At 37.5% G+C, this 21259-nt stretch overlaps 1 protein-coding gene across 1 annotated transcript in view; it reads left to right on the forward strand.

The window, feature by feature from the left end:
• Window positions 1–21259, forward strand: part of MBIP (MAP3K12 binding inhibitory protein 1) — a 106920-nt gene that overhangs the window by 69361 nt on the left and 16300 nt on the right. The window lies entirely within an intron of this gene.

Raw genomic sequence — 21259 nt, forward strand, 5'->3', positions numbered from 1 at the left:
AGTGACACACAGTTGCAGAAACAGCTACACCTATGTTATCACATCCCCAGGAGTGTCCTTACCATCTACGCTGCCTAGTCACTATCCATCCCACTCTGAGCTCTTCAATTCATAGCAAGTGGGGAACCTCAGAGCACCCAGCCTTCAGAGTATTATGGAGAGCTCAGTGGTACAAGGAAGCCTGACTTCATCCTGTCCTACAAAACCACAAGTTTGGCCCAAACTGCAGTTCACACTGCACCTCAGAGTGACTCTACCTCAACACACAAAACAGCACAGCACAAATGTTTCATCTTAATAGTGTCAAATGGCTGAGATAGGGACACACAACTTCTCATCTCAGTGGGAGGCTCATCTGCTTCTTTTCAAATGGAAATTGGATGGAAGAGACTACTCATTTAAAACAGTTACATCTGTGCAGAGATCACTGCCTGTTCTAGTGTTCAGGCCAGCCAGGGAAAACACTGAGACATGCCTCAAGCAAGGCTAAAGATGCACAGTGTGTAGCTATATACAAGAAGGCACAGCATCACCCGCTGATGAAAGAGGAAAGCATCAAAGATTCAAACATAGGCATACTCTCAAAATAGCTGCAAATTAAATATTCAACCTATTCATCCTGTGCAGGCCCTATTATGGATGGACTCACAGAAACCTCCACTGCCAAGAGTCACCACATAGCTCCAGTAAGAGATCTTATGCCGGGGACAAGCATGAGATCACTGCCAGCAAGGGGTAGCTATCCAGCACTTGATGCCATGGCCAAGAGCTGCTCTGTCCCTAAAAAAACATGGAAGAACAATGTTGAGTGGGGCCATGAGAGCAAACACAGGGGAGAAGGATAGGAGTAGACAGGAAACTAAGAAAAAATTGTTTTCCAGAGAGATGCTGGAAGCTCTCTGGCAGGTGGAGGGCAGGCAGTTGCATGCTGCCCCATACATTTTCTTTGTGCTCATGTGAAGTGAATGACTGTTGCTTTAAATCCTCTCTGCTGTCTGTCTCCAAAAAAAAAGGATTCAGAAGAAATGTGTATAATTATACACAGAATATTAATTTTCTTCCTGGTGATCTACAACTCTAGCATATTCATCACACTGGAACTGTGCTCAAAAGTATTTTCATCTGATTAAAACCGCTGATTCATCGATGCATGTAATCCTTTCCTAATAGTATGTATATAAATGGCTCTTAACAATTTCCACATCAGTTTTTCCTCATTTTTCATTGTTATGTGATTTTTCTTAAACATTGAGTGCAATTCTGAACTTTTATGTTTTGATTGAGCTTTTTGGAGAAATAAGGTGCAGTGATCTAGGCTACAGATTGAAGAAGCTTAAAAACCTAACATCTGATTTTAGCTCTGGCCACAAATTCCCTCTGTAGCTTTGGATAACTCATTCCAGTCTTGCCTGCTCTGGCATCAATTCTACAGTCACCTTCAACTCTGGACCCACAATTCTTTTAGTAATTGTGAATACTTAAACTTGATCACCAGCCATGTACCTCACTATTGCAAACTCTGCCGCAGTTCAGGGTATGACTCCCACTGTACCACCATGCCCTTCTACACTTCCGCAGAAATTCGCATCGGAAGATACTTACACACTCTCACCACAAATGTAGCCATGAGCTATTCTTTGCTTCTGACTCCTTCTGTACCTCCTTCCTTTCTTTACTATTTATAGGTGGCAGCTTGCCTAGGAGATGAGACAAGGCTGCCAAATGATTTCACAGCAGTGCCCCACAAGGAAACGGGATAAATCTTACCTCTATGCTCATGAAATAGAAATCCAATGCTAACAACTTTTGTTTACAACAAACAGCCCATAGATACATGATGCAAACAAGAAATAATGGCTCATGGGACTTCAAATGTCTGAGAATAACTATCATATCCTTAGGATGTACATTTGTAGCAGTCTCAACACCAATCTTGTCCAACCCTTCAAAGCTGGAGCCCAGTCCTATAGGCCAGAGATACTACCAGTTAAAATTCTCACTACTTAAACCTCTTTCCACACATGTTCACAAAGGCTCAGCCGTAGCCCACTTGCAGCAGCAGCATGAGGCCCTCTCATGCCCACTTTCTCTTGTCCACAGCAAGAACCTGGGTGCATCCCACCTACGCCTTTTCAGAAATCTGAAATAGCAGCTGTGTTCAGAGCATGTGAAGTGTGTACCTAGGAGACTGATTCTGTGTGGAAATTAATGTTAAATATTTATTTTATTAAAAACAAGGACGTGTACTGACCTGCTTTTTGTACCTTACCCTGGCGATTAGAGCATTTCTCCCAAGTTCAGCTCTCTCAGAATGAGAGACAAAGCAAGGTCAAAACCACAGCTCCCAAGAGCTTCACTGTTTGGCTGAAATATTTTCCTGGGACACAAATTCTACATTGGTTGTCAGAGCTGTTGAATGACAGTCCTCAAATGTGCACAGTCTTGTGAGTACTGGAGAAAATAGATCATACTCCAATCCCCAGTTCTCTCCATCTCCTTTTTCTTCAGAAATTACTTAAGCATTTCATGCCAGGAAAGGATGCAGAGTTTTTCAGCCCACGTGGAAAGAAGTTTGTAAAGGGTTATTTATACAGCTGGAATTGTGAGAATCTGGAAATCAGTCTTTCTCTTGTGTTAGCTCAGGCGGCTTTATGCTCACCTGCTGCAAACATTCTGAGTTAATGAACTCCTCCCATATCTTGATCCTGAGTAGTTAAAAACTTGTAATGCTCAGTAATATGATATCCAAGTGTCTTTATGAATTTAACGACTAGGACAAAAGTTTCCATTCTGAATATGCAAATGCTTTCAGTGCCTCTGAAAATTAGATCAAGTCTCTATGTAGTCAGTGCCTAATTTTACAGTTGATGTTCTGAAATGTTTGCCCAACCTCTGTATTTTCTGGTTTTTGTTTGTAAAAATGGAACATTAATACTTAATTGCTTCTCAAAACTTTGTGGGAATTAATGCTTCTAAAGCATTTCAAGAATGAAAAGGACCACATAAACCGACAACTACTGTAATTAAGTATGAATTATTTAAAATGGAAAATTTGTATTGCAAATGAAGTGCTGGAGAAATGTATTGAACAAACCACCAAAAACTTCACAAAAATTACTAATCAAAACACAAGGCTTAGACATCTTGCAGTACCACCTCTTAACAAAGTACTGAACATGAACTGAGCTGTAGCAATTGACCATATATGCACATAGCTTTATTTTGATGGAAAGCAGTTTCATGTGAAATATTTCACCTTGCATTTGATTCAGCCAGGAGGATGCTTATGGTCACTCGTTAGCACTGACTTAATGAGGAGCCCTCAAAAGTAGTTTCATAGCAACTGCTAGCGACTGACAGCCAGCTGTTGTGTCCTCTTTTTGCAGTATCCAGACTTTTTTCCCTTCTAGAATTCCAAAAAATAGTTTCTGTGGGGCACTAACGACTGTCCATATTATATGGACATAGAACAGTTAGATTTAAACTCCTGTAGTGTCATATGATCCAGTACAGAGAGATGTCAGCATCACCACTGCTACTACTGAACTTATTTGAAAAGGAATGTAACTCTTCAGGGGTGGATCTACCGAGCTATTGGTTTTTGTCCTGTGTACATAGAGCATACAGACCATGACCTGCAAGTGAACTAGAAGCATTGTTATTTTCTAACTTTTTAAAGCAGTATTGTTGTACATCTAATTTTTTCCCCCACTTATTTTGTATCTTAGTTTTGAAGCACTTAGAATGAAAGGGACATAGGGTAAATAGCAAGGGTGTCTCTTTAACTTTCTGCTAGTTTTCTTTCCAAATCGGTTCTATGAACACTGCCTTTCAGTTTAAAAGACAATGCAGTAAACAAAGTGATTTAGCTCTTTTGCATTACTGTTAAATTTCTTATTGGATTTTTTAGCTCTTTTGCTATTTGTAAAACAACACCACTTTTAAAGAACATTTACTGTATGCATATAGGATTTACATTAAATAAATGAGTATATTCTAGGCAAAACATAGATGGTTTTGGGAAAGGGAAATGAATCATTTGTCTATAATATGGCATAATAGTATATTCACATTTAATAAAAACATCCCACTAATAAACAGCTTACAATATTCAATATTTCTGAAACTCCCCACCCCCAAACAGGGGTGTTATTACTTCAAGTTTTGCAGACATTTTACAAAGTTGTTCTAGTCAGAAAAAGGCCTGATGGCTGGAAAATAGCCAACATAATGTCATTATTGAAGATGGACTCAGGGAACATTTCAGGAAATTATAGACCATTTAGTTTTGATGCCTTTTGGGAGGGGGGAATCTTAAAAAGCGCTTTTGGACATTAAATGGGAACCATTTGGGAAAGCACAGCTTGATGAAGGATAGCTAGTATTGCCTCAGGAATGAAAGGTCATGCTTCACTACATTCTGAATTTCCTTCAGGTTATACATAATCAGGGGACAAAAAGGTACCCTAGATTTTGTTTTCATTTTCAGAAAGAATTCAGGAAAATTTTAAATCAAGGACTAATAAATTGTACTATGATGTTGGTAAGGGAATAAAATAAGTAATTTTTCTAAGAGGAAAACTTTATTATTCTGAAACAAATGGGTGTAGAGAAACACAGGTATTAATAGCAGGGGTTTGCATTTCCACTTTACATATATTTTGTGACAATAGAAATAACAACATTAGGTGATCCAAACCCACATCATTTAAGTCTCAATGGAGTACTTAAGCATGTATATAACTCTAAGCAGATGCTGAAGCAGTATTGTTAATATAAGTGGAATTACTCAGGTGCTTTAATGATTTATAGAGGTTCAGCCCCTTCGAATACAAGGTCCTAGTAACCAGATTAAAAAATGGTATTTTTTTATGCAAAAATAAATAATTTCTGCAACATGTTCACCAGGGAGCTAATCTGATAATTACAGCACACTCTTAGCCTCTCCCTTCTTTTACCTTCTTAACCTCTACCACTAAGAATTCACTTACAGGTTTCTGATCCATCCATCACCCCCTACAATTTATTGTACCTCAGCTCAGAAAATTTTGTGTGCTTTAAAACATGAACATCTAATATCATTAAGATTTTTCAGAAAAATCTGAAAATTTTGAGTGTCTCTAAGCTTGAACACCAGAGAAAGAAACCTTTGAAATATGTGCCCTACAGAAACCAGGTGAGTACCTTCACATCTGAAAATCAATTTCATTTTAAAGAAGACCCCAATTTAACTTGAAAAAATCGAGACACGCAAGACTGTGAGAAGTAACCTTCTTGAAATCCTTAACTAAGATAAATGAATTAAAGGATCTAAGTTTAATTGTGCAGCACACACAATAGAAATATATTTTTATGATGTGAAATTATGAAATTTAGAATACTATAGTATCTGTTCAGTAAGTTGCATTATTGTGTCAATTTGCATTAAATATATCACCACCATATACATAATATACACTGGAGCAGATTTAGCTAAAAAACTTTCTGCTATTTCTTTCTCTAATCTTTTTCTATTCCCTCTCCAATATCAGTAACAGTCTGAGATGTCAATTTGAATGTCAAGTTTCATGTTGAAAATTTATAGCTGACTGCAATTCTGGAAATCTTAGGAAAAAAACAGAATTAGTTTGCATGGAAGCATTTTGGTTTTCGTTTCTTCCAAGACATATGCAGACATTTGTTTGAAGCCCAAATGCTGTAGCTAATATGTTACAAACATGTTAATGCCAAATTACCCTTCAAAATCTTACTCTTTTTTTGAGTGTCAGATGAGAGAAATCCTAACCAGGATAAACAAGGGGAAGACTGACAGAATTAAAGAAATGTGACTATGCAGGAAGATTCTAAACAATTATTCTTGGCATAGCCTTAATCTGAGAATTCAAACATTCTCCAAATCATGTGCAGTGCTCTGAAAATAAAGTACAAGAAGAATACCAGATAGACTTCTGTCTCACAGAAATCAGAGGAGGTGTTGCCCTTACAAGACAGAGTGGAAGAGGAAAAAAATGAACACTTACATAGTACAAAACAAAGAAATGTTGGGAACAGGATCATGACTTTGAAGAGGACAAAAAGAAAAAAATTACTGAATTTCCAAGGCATCACTGCTAGAAGCCCAACTGAAAAAAAATGGGTGTGGGGGTAGCGGGGAGGTGAGGGAAATGGCTCATTTGTGAGCCCAAAATCAATCTCATTGGTATTAGCCACATCAGAGAAAAAAGCCTGAAAAGAAACCAGACACTGAGTCGTCTGCATTGTTTGGTAATGGGGTTCAAGCAAACAACAAATGGTTTTATATGGCCTGGTTTGGCCACAGAACATGGAAGCTGAAAGGAATCCTCTCAATAGGATGTCCAGAATAAAAAAATCTGTGATGCTGCAAATAACCCAGAGGATATGGCAGAAGTTCAGGTAACATTTCTCCCTGAAGCAGTGTGCTCAAGCTGAACCTGTAGCTCTTTAGTTTCTCAGTTTCAAGTGTTTTCTAAGGATGCCTTAAATTCAGATCAGGAGTTACATCAAGTTACTGTAATTGATATTTCTGGATAAATTATTAAAAATCATGGTCAAGCATGTATTTTCCACATTTAAGAATGCCTATCTTAGGAACTGCATATTTAGCTCAGCAGGGACTCTGTCACACACCACCTGTAATTCATTTCAGCATTGTTTTGGACAGACTTCTGAAATACTATGATCATGCTGGTAACACCAGCTGTCCAAATCAGTATTTTACAAAATTGAGTTGTTGAATCTTTCTAAAGGTCTGCTTCTTTGGGGGAGGGGGCCCTTATCATCTGTGGTCTTCAGCAATAAAATACAGATTTTCAGTGTGGAACTGTGAACTCCCCTCATCTTGCAATTCCATTCAGTCACATGCCTGTCAGTAGTTCTACAGTCCAGATCCATAGCCAGGCTACTAATTCAGTGGAACATGTCCCAAGAGACAAAATGATAGCAAGATTCCCTTGAAATTCTGCTGTACCTATATCTCTTAAACCTTTTTCTAGCCTCTAATCAGTATTTTCTTGAAGGTGAGGATTCCACTGATGTCTTTCTATTACTAATGAAATGAAAAATATGTTGGCATCAACTGTTTTCCTCCCCTGACAATTCATTTGAAGTCAATACACGAGCTTTAGGAAGAAACCAAACTACAGCTATAGCTCATGTGCAGACTGTCACTCAATGCAGACTGTCACTCAAATGATACAATTCTGTTTCCTGACCAGACCAGATAGAAGTATACACATACTGAATATTTTCAAGAAAATAAAGTTTAGCCTGGCCAGATGTCTATATGACAAGTGTAGCTGCAGCCTCATGTGATCCGTACACAGATGTATACAATAGTATTGAATAATAGGGGAGAGTTTTTTCATGTGCTACTGTTTCAGCCTTTTTAGAGGTAGTTTGTTTAATTTCAAAGTTAAATTAAAAACATCTCAAGACATTAAACTTGTCTTTAAGGTGAGGTAGTTTGTGTCTAGCCTATTTAAAGCTGATTGGATAGGTATGCCTGGCAAGCCAGAGCTCACGAGTTCAAGCACTACAAATTTATATGCTTTCCTGCACACTACCTTCTTTCAGTAAAGAAGCCCAGAAAGCAAGTTGAAGAATTATTTGTCCAAGTTCTATGAGGTTTTTACTAAAGAAAGATGAAGATTAATCAATGCCTCTATTTTGGGCAAATCAATGTGTAACAAGACTCAGGGGTTTAAACTAAACTCTACATAAATTCAAACTAGAGGACATATTTTTTTTTCATTTTTCTGATAATAATTGAAACAACATACTCAGCATTTTGATAGTTTTTTTTTTTAATCTCTGGAAATTTTACAATCAAGACTAGCTTTTTTTTCCTCAAATATACACTCTAATTTCCAAAGGAATTAATCCCAGGAAAATCTTAGATATATGTTATGTGGGAGGTCCAGCTAGAGAATTGCAATGGTTTCTACTGGCTTTATACTATACAAACAAGCTAAGAACCTGTGACTGAATAGTTGTTGCTACACCACTCCTGTTTGGGGAACAAGCATTATGGTCACAATGCTCTTTCAGTGGCAAAGCTCTTTTTAACTGCAGGCTAAAGCATCAGAGCTTAGAAAGAGATTTCTAATTTGTCAGGATCACCCATTTTGGCTCTTCGTATTTCTTTAGTAATTTCACATTTCTTTCTCATTTTCCTATATCTGCATCACTGAATAAAATCATAAAAATTATCAACACCTTGGTAAATTCACCCATTTATTTATATTCTAATATACGGATCTGTCATGTACAAATCAAGCATTAAATTCTAGTAATTTAGTGATCAATATATGATTCATATGTTTGTCCAGGGAGTGACAATGAAAAATAAGCATTCAGTAATTTCAATTTGAAATAATACAATATTACAATTTGAAATAATACTCTGAGAAGCCCATAGCATGAAGAAGATTGACTATCACCTAAGACACAAATCAGGTGTCTTAGATGTCTTCTGATCACAGAAAAGTAATATTTAAAGCTAAGTTTCAGTAGTTAAAAACTGGAAAATAGGGCTATTACAGCATTTTCTGGCTACAGAATGAGTGCTCAAGTATATCACTGTATGTAGTTTAAATATCAGTCTTCCACTTTTTGTTCCAAGACTGGTGCAATTTCACCTTGGAGACAGCTTTAAGATAAGGTTTATGCATTAAATCAGCTTTTCTACTTTTCAAAAGCACAGATGTGTCAGGATCTGTCACCCTTTTATCTTTGTGAAGAATGCTAGGCTAAACTGAATCTGATTCTTGAGCAAATGTAAAAACTGATGAGGATGCAAGGGATCCCAACCTTTGTAAACACTGGCATAATCTGCAGAGGGACAAAGAGAGAGAGAAAGAGAATGTGAGACATTGGTGAAAGAATCCACAGTGCTTAGGAGCCCCAATTATGGACTAAGATCCTGTTTGCATTGTTTGATAACAAAAGATGGTTCTTGCCCCAAGGCACTTACAATAAATGTGGATTTGAAATTAATTTTCAAGGAATGCTAGGGTAATTGTGTGTGCACTGTGTTTAACATATAAGACAACACACTTTTGGAAATTACATGTATTAGTGGAATAAAGCCAGCCTGAGCCTGTGTATTGTTAAACTCCATTCAGAAGATAAAAATTATTGTATGATATTGGGCAAAGACATATCTTTCCATTAATAAATTTCAATTTTTAAATGCCTTTCTATATTAGCTATAGAATTTATGCACCTAGCAGTATCTGAATGAGAAAAATAAAACATTTTGCATTCTGTCACTGAATGACCTTGATAACCATAAGAGAAATTAGAAAATATGTTCTATATTTGTTACAGCAAATGTGTTCTCTAAAGTATTACAGTAATCATTTTTAAGATCACAGTAATTTAACAGTTCCTCAGTTGTTCAAGTACTCTGGCCTTGGATGATTGCTTGAACCTTCACATACACATTACCTGCAAAGTCCTTTTAAACGTTTTTAATACTTCAAACTCTTTATTTTCCTGAATATATGTTTAACGGTAGTGTGGTTTATGAAAGGCCAGATGAAGATATTTAATGATCTTTCATCCAGCAACTGAGGTAAATCGAAAATATGTTTAAAGACATAGTGTTTACTCTTCATTTTTATGAAAATGTTTTTATTTTCTTCTTCAACAAAAGAAAAAAAGTGAGCTCTCACATTAAGCAGGAAGTGCCATTGTTTCACTCCCACGCTTGGATCTAGGAAATAAATTCTCCACCATTAGACACATAACTCAATTCTTCTCAGTGCTGGTAATGGATGAACTTGTCTCTGTATCTCACTACAAAATCATTACAAACAGTGTACATCACTGCTGGCACCCTTGGGATATTACCATTGCCTAATGCACCAACAATCTTTCTGATAGCAGTAATGTTTGGCAGAATGCTTTGGGAATTTTCAGTTCTTCTTGCCCACATGTTTTTCCCTCCCACTATCCACCCCTTTCTGTAAGCTGATCTTGTGAAGCTACTCAAAGAAATGTCATTCCTCCTCAGACCTCCCCAGCTTCTTTCACCTAGAGCATTGCAATCAGCTCCAATGTTTCAAGCAGACAATGAAATAATGTTACCTATGAAACTACAGGAGAAGCACAAAACTTCTCAGACATAAGGCTTCGGCTCCATTTCTGGTCCCTGAAAGTGTCAGTCACAGTGGACATCGTGCCCAGAACTACCTCTCACATTCCTACTTTCCTTTATTCTCAGAACAATTTTAAGTTCTTGTATGAGGCAAACCTCCTTTTCCCCAAATTGTTTCCTGTGTAAGCCAATATCTGGTTTCTTTCTTCTTCAGATTTCTTTCTCCCCTTCAGTCAAGATTCCCAATCTCACACCTCTTGCACCTGTCTGCACACAGAAACCAGCAGCATTAGGCTGGAAGTGTTTATGGGTGTGTATCTGCAGTACCTACAGAAAAGCGCAACTCCCTGTGGGACAGTCACAGGATGGTGCACATGTTGGATCACACCACTTCTTGTGAGACCTAATTTGTGAACTTCAACTATCAGAAAGGAGCTGCTGGACATATCTGAGCCCTGTCAAGATGAAGACAGTTTCACAGAGCTCAGAATGACATAATACTGCACTCTCAAATTACAAAAGCCAGTTCTTCTCTCCTAGTTGTTTCAGGGCTACAGGATTTCCTCCTTGGCTCTAAAGATTCATCTTCCTTTCTCTACTGGAGTCTGTCAGCAAACCTGAGTAGATCTCCCACAGACTTTCTCTGAGTATAAGTGATTATTTATGTATTTTTATATTTATAGGTGATATATAGAGTCTATACTTTCCCAGTGTCTTACATCCTTAAGCCCATCCTTTGCATCCACAGCAGAAAATGCAGGAAGCACTTCTTTCCTCTGAGCATTCACAATGAATTCAGAGCAAGATTTCCTCTGATTTCTGCCTGCCAAAGTATTGTGTACTTGAGTACGTTCTAAAATTTCCCAGAAGTACTTCCAAAGGTTGTGCAAGGCTGTGATTCAGAGAAATGGTGCTGAACATCTATGTCAGAAAGTGAGCTATGCTCAGCTGTGTACATTGGCTCAGCTGTTATGCAGACACCTGGCAGATAGAGACCTTCAGCTGCCATCTGTGCTGCTTGTATTGTGCAATCACATCTCGGTAATCTAAGAGTAAAAATGGAGGGGAAGGAGTAGCAATAACTGTCGAGAAAGGAGAGAGCAGTAAGTTTCATATAACCTCTAATACCAAGAAGTGTAGGTCACGGAGCAGTTGATTTTGCTTGCCACAAAAGCAATTTTCACAGTAGGTGATATACAAAATTATCCTAGACACATTCATTTTTTAGAATAATCGAGGAGAATTACACACACATAAAATTCTTGTCATATATAGGGCAGTAACAGTCATTACCAGAGGAACTGTCAGAAGCCTTCTTCCAAAGAATCCTTAAGAGACATCACAAGGAGAAGTTGTTAGGTTCATGTAACCTGTGGAGGGTAATAAATTTTGAGTGACACTATTGGTAGCTACTTTTTACAGCAGCACCTCTACTTGCTGATAACTATCCCTTACCTTCTCCCCTAAAATGAAAAAAAAAAAAATAAAATTAGAATGTCTACTGGCAAGAGTAGTTTTTATTCTTTAATACCTAGCTTATTATGACATGGACTGGAGCACATCCCAACACCAGAAATTGAAGACATGGGAAAGCAATAGTGCAGAAGCAATGTAGTACAGTGGTGGTCTCTTCATGCTTTTTGGGCTAAAAGGGAGGCAACCAAAGGCCCAACTAGACTGACAGTTCTTGTAGTTAACTTAACCTCTTCTTTGCCTTCCCAGCCTTTCACAGAACTCCTCAGAGCTTTCCAAGTTGAGCTGGCTTCTCTCAATATTAAAAGGTTTAAAGGTTTCAAAAAGGTCTATGTGGAATAAACGGGGTAAATTAGAAAATTCATTTATACGACGGCAATCATGCCTTCAGCTTTTGTAAATGGGCTTTTGTTACCAGGCCTTTTCATATGTCTTTTCCTTAGAGGTAACCTCATGTCTGAGAGCTAAAGCAATTCTCCTACAGACAGTCCTCTGCTCCCCAGATGCCAGATACAGATTAGCTAAGAAATTATTTCTCCCTTAATTTTCATCTCTGTACCTCTGTGTTGGTTTCTGTCCTTGGTTTTGACCAGGTTTAGATGGATTACATGTTTATTATTGTATTTAGAAACTTTCTTTAACAATATGTGTATGTTAACCCAGAAACCAATGTATACTAATATGAATATATATATATCATTTACTTTCGCTTGTTTTTTACAAATTACGGGTCTTCTGACCAAAACCAAGCTCCTCCTACATGTTCGTACATTGAGTATGCAATGCAGTAAGACTATACTTCAACTTATTCTGCAGTTCTACAAAAAATTAAATAATATTTCATAATCTGTGCTTGTTTTGGTTTTTTTATATAGTTGCTAAGGTAACGTGCTGGAGTTTGTGATTCAGTTTTACTCAGCTGACTGTTTATTACATTTTAAAAATAAAAGACTTACAACATTAAGTTGTATTTATTATTTCTACAACCTCTGCAATTTCCATGGACTTCTGTGTAAGAGACAAAGGCAGCCTGATGTTTTGAACTACCTTTTCTCAGAGATGATGTAGGGGAAGGTAGGTAGCACTAGACAGTAGTTCATTAAGTGGCTTATCGCTCTTCCAGAAGACTCAGATGTTGGGGGAATTTATCATCTGTCAAATTTCATTTGTTTTGCAGTACATGTTTGTCCCCCCTGCATGATCAGCCCAACATTTGTCATCACTCTTTGCTGACACCCCTCTCCTCATTCTATCCCCATCAGCAGAAGCAGCAAGCTCCCCATGGCCTGACCCTGCTGTTCTGTACTGCAGCGTCTCCTGCCTTACTGCTTCTCAGGCAAGCTTGGGAAGCATCTCTATTGCATGCTAGGCCAAGCACAATCACTGGAAAGGTTTTGCTCCCTGTGCTTTTCACCCTGCCATTTGCACCTTCAATTCCTTGTTCAAGGGTTTCTGTGTATGCAACACATTTCAGTATTTATTTTAATGATTCATTAATATTTTAAAACACAAACCTCTTGTAATCACAGAATTCCATCATTTATTTAGGAAGTCAGGTGAGTAGCAAATGTCTACAGATTGTAGTTTCACCACTTGCAGACTATTCTGAAGATATAATTTTCAGGGCACCCCAGTTTTGAGGCTTAGGAAAGGTCTTTCTCACCAGTCACTTCAGTAACTCAAACTTGCTGCTTCCATTGAATTGGGAAAATAGTATGAAAGCATGAAGTGCTTATTAAGTTTAATGTTTTTGTTCACCTAGTTAACTGCTTTCCGATCTACCCTTTACTTGCAGAGGACTTAAGATAGAAGCTAAAGGAAGCACACTTATCCTGCTGTTGTCTATTTAGCTTTCATTAAGCAAGTTGGTGCACGGTTCACACTCATTCTCAAAACCAGCCCATCATCTAAAAGTATTTACGTAAGACTCTTTGCATTATATACCAACCTCTGCAACACTAGTATTAACTACTGACATCTGCCAAGGCTGACTAGTAAGTGCTTTACAGTATCAATTCATCCCAAGCAAAAAGCATGTTTGAGTGCTGCAGTGCTCTTGTTAACACCAATAAGAAGTATCAGAGCTCATATGACACCTAGCAGAAATTAGTACCCACATTCAAAGAAAAGCTTTTGTTATTTTCCAGAGTATTATGTGGACTTTATTGAGATGACTGCATCTGACACCTGCTGTAATATAAAATGCAGCTATAATTAGCCAACTGATGCTCTCCACAGTTTAGGTCGAATCCCTTCTGTGGGAATTATGCTTTAAAATATTCAGAACTCCAAGTGGCTCTCATTACATTTAATTTTTACTTAGAATTAGGTGGTCTAGAAAAAAAATTTAGGATTGTAATAGCCCCCTGCTGAATGCCACACAGCAACGTGAAAACCCATAGATTTTTTTCCAAATAAAAAAATGAGAACAAGCAGACTACACTACAGCCTTCAATTGAAGTCTGGCTTTGCTTAATTGTACTTTTTGCACTCATCAGTCTCTCCTCTTCAGAGCAAGCTACAAAAATTGCCTGAATAGCCAAAGAAAAGTTTCCCACAGTCACTGGTCACAGAAAAACACCATTGTCCTTCCTCACAGTTTGATGGACAACATTTCTATAAATGGGTAGCCAGTCTGTCAATGGTACCCTTGCTGAAAAGGCAAAAGAAGAGAACAGATTCTGCCAATATCTGACAAAGCATGTTAACACATAATCAGGCATTCACTAGTCAGGCAGCTGCCCCTGGGACCTTCATAACACAGGTGCCTTTAAGCCATTTCCTATTCACAGATAAAGGAAACAAGCAGGAGATACCTGGGAAAGGAGCAGTCTATTGTCGCCTGTCAAATGTCCATCTCCTAGGCTGCCTGTATAAAAACAGAAAGAACACAAAAGAAACTTCAGCCTGAATTGCTAAATTACAAAACAGCAAAATACTCTCCAACTCCATAACTTTAATCTTCATTTAAATAATAACTTTAAAAGGTTACTAAAGGAGCACCATGTCTTATAAGATGTACCTTCTCCATTCTTTTTCCTGCATCAAACTGAGCAAGAGACCAGTCATGTCCCCAAGGCCAACAACTAGAATAAAGTCAGCAGTGGCTATCCCTGGACTGTCACCTTCACTCTCTGCAGCTTTGGTACGGTTTGTCCATGCCTAATCTGCTCTCTGCTTCACCCAGCTGAGATTATTAAATTAATCTTTAAACAGAGGAAACTGGAACTTCCTGAGGGATCATTTTAGTGTGAATAAAAGTCAATTAAGCTGCAGAAAAAGACTCTTTCCTTTTTTTTAAACAGCTTGAACTTAGTGAGCCTAACAAACAAGTGACATTTCATAATCAAGGTTATCTAAAGGCCACTAAGTAGAGTGACCATTTTAGCTGCGAATAGATCACAATAAAACAACAACTAGCTTTAAGTAAAGGAAAATATTTGCATTTTGTGATGGTGAAAAAGATGTCTATTTCATACACTCAGCATATTAAACACTAAAACTATAGTCCTAAGCAGGTAATCCGTTTATATTTAAGTAATTTCATTTCTTTTTCATGGTAATTTTAGTAGCACTGCCTGTGTGTTTAATGTTAAACACATGAAAATGCTTTACCTAATTCTATGGAAGTTCTTGATGGAAGCAATTCATGGAAGCAATACCTAGAAAATGGTTTCAGAGATGCACCACAACAACTGGAATTGCCCTGATTTTGTTGGGAAGCTCCTGCAGGTAATGCACTGTCTCTGAGGACACAAAAGGCTGCAGTGCAGCACAAAACACTTGAAGCAGAGATGGAATACTGCATGGTATGAACAAATAAGTGTGCAAAACTCTTCTGTACCCTTCCATATGAAACAGCATTGATGTCTTGCCTTCTTCTCAAGCACGTTTCCCAAAGAGCCTAGTTATGATTTCTTGCAACTACAATTCTCTTAGCAGATGTACTCTTTCATACAGGCTGTGTGTGTGTGTGTGTGTGTGTGTGTGTGTGTGTGTGTGTGTGTGTGTGTGTGTGTATATACACACCTGAAATTTAAACAGGAAAGTCTCTGAGTTCCTGCAATAAAGATATTCAAATGGAATTCATAGTAATAATGAAATCAAGAGGAAGCTTAGAATTAATAAGATTAAGGTAAAATTCAATATGATAAAATGTAAATGAAAAAAATATTTATATCTTTTGCCACTTTTTCTTGGTCAGTTTTCAGAGTTTTGTACTATGAGGTCTCCTAGCACTGTCTATACCTGTTCAGCTTAGCTACAGTGACACTTCTCAACTTTTTAGAAGGCCTGCTTTTTCTCTGTTGAATCAGTTTCAGGTCATTATCAAATTTACAACCTAGGCCCAGTCTTGTAAAGGCTTTTACCCACAGGCTTAGCTTTATGCACATGAATAGTCCTTTAGAATTCATTAGAATGATTTGTGCACAAAGTAAGCAGGTGCATGGCCAGCTTCACTGAAAGTTTGGGACCCAAACTTCATATTCCCTATTAACAAATGCCTCTTCTGCTTTAGAAAAATATTGACAGTGTAAAGATGAGTGTGATCCTTTGTTCATTTACTACAGTACAAATAACTTTATAGTTACTTTATATCAAAAAGGGAATTATGTATTTATTCATAGAGGAAGTCAAAGAATACTGCAGGTGGAATGAACACAGGAGGACACACCCAGGGAAGCTTACAGGATTCAAGTACCTATCTTACTTTGTCATATGGATATATGAGCTCCTTAAGGCTAATTTGAGAGGCTCAACACAACTACATAATACAGGCCGCTAATTTCAACTATTAGTCCACAAATCTCATATCTAAACTAGATCTGGATCTGGCTTTTGAAGTCTGCCAGGGGGCTGCCAGAACATGGAATGATTGATCAGACCAATAATGACAGATGTGATCTATTTAATTATAACTGTCTAGCTACTGGGGTATAGAAATTTATAAGTTGAAATGTTGAAGAAGGAGATAAATTTAAATTTTAGCAATATAACTGTTCCACAGAAAAGGCTAAGAAGATTAAAATGTTTAGAAAAGGACTTGGCTCCCAGATAAGCTATATGAAAAGCTTGTACATAGCACAACTGAAGAATCCTATTTAAAATATTCCTAAGCATCCATCACTATTATTTATTTTAAAATAATAGTCAGATTATACTAATAAAGATGCAAACTACAGCTTTTAAAATCAAGCACTCAGTAATCAAAGAACCCCAATAGTTAAATTTTCTCTGAAATAAATATGCTATATTCCTGTTTCCCTGTTAAATATAGATTTTCAAGTGTCCCGTTAAACTTGAGTTAAATATATAATACGTACGGCATGTACATATTAATGCAATGGAAAATTATTAACTTTTAGTCTGTCTTCAGGTATGAATGCTTAATTTCACAATGTTTGTGTCAAATTACTGACAGTTTGCGAAAAGAGGAAACACTGTGATCACAGACACCTACTCTGCAAGGCACCTTCTACATTTTTATATGATAGTCTCACAAGAAAATGATAGGAAGGAGATTTATAATCAAATCTTTCAAAGTAGCTATAGAAGTCTAGAATTTGCAAACACAGAATAACTATAATAATGGTGCACTGACTTCCTAAGAAGAAGAGCTGTTGAGCTAGGACTTGCAGGGGTCAGTTCTCAATCCTAAATTATATAACTGAGCTGGAGGATTTCGTGCAGAGCGCTGATCATATTTGCAGATGGCAGCAAGAAAGGGGGCAGGTGGGTATAAAGAATTTAAATATGCTGTAAAATTACTAAACAAAGACAATAACAATAAAGACCAAAGTAAGGAAGAGCATGAAGCAGTATTAGAAAATCAGAGGGTAAAAAAATTCAGAAAGGAAAGGTCATGGGTATATATGCATGCCAGGATAAGGGCACTAAACAGAATGCAGGCAACAGCATCAGGAATGTTAGGAATGATCAAATTACTGCAAGTCACAAATGTAAGATACTTATAGGTTTGTTGGTTTGCCTTTTTTCTCCAATGGCAAATACATCAGGGCTGTATTTCCACCAAGATATTTTGTATGAATCCCATTCCAATCCTGTCTGAACAGGGCTTTCTAAACTTTGATAAAGTGAAAGAAACACCAAAAGGTCGGCAGAGACATTTGCTTTGAAGGAATGCAGCTCCTATTGGAGAGCCAGATTTGCAATTCAGAGCCTTATTTGATGAAGTTAATAAGCACATGACTACATTTTAGGGAAGCAGGCTGAGGGTTTTTTTCAAGCTGAGGTTTTTTTTTCACTAGCCCTAGCAAGCTGGGCTAGTGCTTAAAATTAGGCACCAGCTTAAGTATCTTGTTGAACCAGGATCTATAAACTTCAATGGAGTGATGCCTTTCCCTGAGTACTTGGGAAGCAACAGAAGTGAAGTGCTCTTAATTCTGAAATTAAAGCTTGGAAAAATAAATAAAAGCTTTTATTTTGGAGGGACTTGGTCATTTCATATTTTAACCCTATTTAACTATTTAATGACTACAATACTATCAATTTTCTTTTTATAACTGAGACAATTTAGTGCAGCACTGTAATCTGAATATTAGGAAAAACTACATTTACAGCAGGGTGTCAAACTGAACCATTTTCCTGGGGCTTTGGACAGAATTCAGAGTATTGTTTTTATCTTTGAAGCTCCAAATTATTTCAGAGGTTTTTTTCCAAAGCATTGCCTCTTTTGCCTTTCTCTGCACTACAGCTGACATAAGCAGAAGTACACAGCATGAGCTTTTCAATTCAGGAGAAAAATCTGCTTATACGTTACACAGGCTCCTTAGCTCAGCACTTCACTCTTTGGCACAACAAACCTCAATGACTGCTACACTCTGCCAAGGACCCACCTTTTGTTGGGTATTAGTTAGAGACAAAATTAAAGTGTGAGTTCAGAAATTATGGTACTGTAATATTCAGCAGAAGAAACAGTGATAGCATTTATGACAGTGGTGACCAGGGAAGAGAACTTGTGTCAAATTACTGAGGCTTACTGTCATTTTAAATTGCTTAAAGGCACCTAGAAAGAGGTGAATATGTTTATCATTTTACAAACAAAATAAAAAGAAGCAATAGTCCAAAACCAAAAGAAAATACTTTTCTGTTTCAAAATAATTTTACTCCAAACACAATATTTGATATTTAAGAACTTAGTGGATTTGAGCTTATATTTTTCAAGGTGGTTTCAGCGGGAGAGGCTTTTATATGCCTCAATGATCCATTCAGGGATCAAAGCTGCAGAAGATTTAATATTATCATGACAACTCTATCCCTGAGTGTTGAAAGCAGCTCCAGATTACTCCCTCCCTTGTTTGTCATATCATTAAAATATCTGGACATTGCTGCCAAGTTAGACATATTTAAATCTTCTGATTCCTCTTTCTAAACAAGTATCTCTATCTCTGGCAATCCACTTCTTGCCAGTTTTCTATAAATTTATTCCAAATTACCAGTATCTTCCCAGCAATGAGAGCTTCCAATATTTTATTGCTTCACCAGCTTTAGTGAGCATGCCATGTAATTTCCTCTGTCTTTATGGAGGCCTGGATTTACTCTGGCTGGCTTTACTTCTAGAGGTGATTACAAGTGAATTCATTTTTACTGTGCACGAATTCCAGGGAACATATAATCATTTTCTGGAACCATTCTGCTCTGGTCTGTCTCTTCCATTAGATATGAAGGTTTAACATCTTTGCCTTAGCTGTATTTGCACATTTTCCCCTCTATGTTCATTTTCTCACATGGTCTCATTTTCCTAATCTCTTAAATCACCTTGGATTATTTCTATTCTGTTCATGTTTGTTTAAGGCATTGCATCATTTAATCTGTGAAACTTCAGATGATACTAAATGTATTCAACTAGCAGCTGCAACCCAGATCAAGGTCTTCTGAGACAGAGCAAATAGGAATAAAGTCTCTCCCCATAGGAATCATTACTGTTTCTCTAAGAGGAGACATTTGCAAACAGCAGGAAGAAGGCCGAGATCCAGTTTCTCCTTAGTAAATAAAAGATGGGCATCAACAACTTTACTGACTACTTCATGGTCTTTTGCCTACTCTTCTTGAAATGAGCAGTGAATAAATAATGGTGTATCACCCCCACTGTCTCTTGAAATCCTCCACATTCATTAAATCTCCCTTATATTTCCATGTATATTTCTGATACTGATATGTTTATATATTTATTTTTCATTTGGAATGGTTTTTACCCCAAAACAACCTCTGGCTGCAGGTAAAGATAACATGCTCAAAAGCAAAGGAAAGATCTTAGGTCTCCCACTTAGGAAAGCTACACGTACATTGCTAAAGCAGGACACATCTGCTCCATCGCTCCAGGAAGGCTGGAATCTATCAGGTAACTGAGCACTCATCACTTGAAGTTAAAAAAGGGCGCAAATGCCTAGAATTGTTCTGTCTTATCAGGTCATTGGGAATTCATTCAGTTCAAACAGTCTCCTCGGACACTGAGAAGCAACAAGCAATGCCAGGTTGTTACATCTGTGCTCCATATTCCGCTCTGGCCAGCAGATCCCTGATGTGTCAGTTCAGTGTTGTAGTGCTGCTGGGGAAGGGGAAAGGGCAATGTATTTTCCTTTATTCCTGAAAGCTTCATGATTTGATCCAAATGACATTATTACATTTGGCAGGGTTGCTCCAGCTGCCTGTCCAGAGACAAAACTGCAAGAGGCAAGGTTGGTTGAAGCAGCCCTTGATCACAAGCTGGAATTAGTATTGTTGCACAGAAATGCAAAATAAAATTTCACAAATTTTCTTAGCTGACAAACATATTCTGTACATGTGTTCAAAACGTTATTTGATAAAAACTGTGTGTTTTCAGGAATTAAGTAAACTTCTATGTGTTTCAGAGCTTCTAAACCACAAACACATTCTGCCATGAGTATTTCTGAATCCAAAGAATGGTCCTCATCAACTGAAGACAAGCAAATGCCATCTAGTTCACCCTAGATATTTTTGCAAAATGCAAAATATTTGTAACCGTTAAACACTGAAGTCCTCTTTGGAACTAATTTTTCTCTGGAACTGAGCAGAGCTTTCTCTGCTTGAGTCTCCTCAAATGTTGTTGGTTGCTGGTGCTGAAAGCTTTGTTTAGTAGCATTTATTTTCACTATATCAAGGTATGTCTTATCTGAAAAAGAAAGCCCGAAAACATCAGTCAAATAAATTCATCTGCCTTTCTAAAATTTTTATTTAAGAATGTTTCAACATTTGTATATACAACTGCACTCACCATTTTTCATGGGAATAAAAAATATTGGGGGGTAGAGGGTCAGGGAACAGAAAGAAGTGTGAAGATCAAAATTTGGCTATCAAAAGAAACATCAGGTAGGAAACCCTTGTAAGCATTTCTACTTCAATTTCTTATGAATTTCTACTAAATTTCTTAGGAAAGAAATTTACAAGCAAACTGTCTTACAGGGAAGAATTTTGCGATCCCCATAATCAAGAGTACGCTGACAAACTTTGCAGTCTAATTTAAAAACAACCCTGCGGCAACCAGTAGAGTTAGGGCTTTGAACAACACGTATGAATGCAAAAAAGTGAAGGGGTAACCAGAAAGGCAGAAACAAGGGCGGCAATGCGCTGTACTGAAATAAGCACTGGTGGTCCTCCCCCCGCCAAGGAGCCCTCGGCGGAACC

Source organism: Geospiza fortis, unplaced genomic scaffold (assembly GCF_000277835.1).
Source record: "Geospiza fortis unplaced genomic scaffold, GeoFor_1.0 scaffold54, whole genome shotgun sequence".
Taxonomy (NCBI): domain Eukaryota; kingdom Metazoa; phylum Chordata; class Aves; order Passeriformes; family Thraupidae; genus Geospiza; species Geospiza fortis.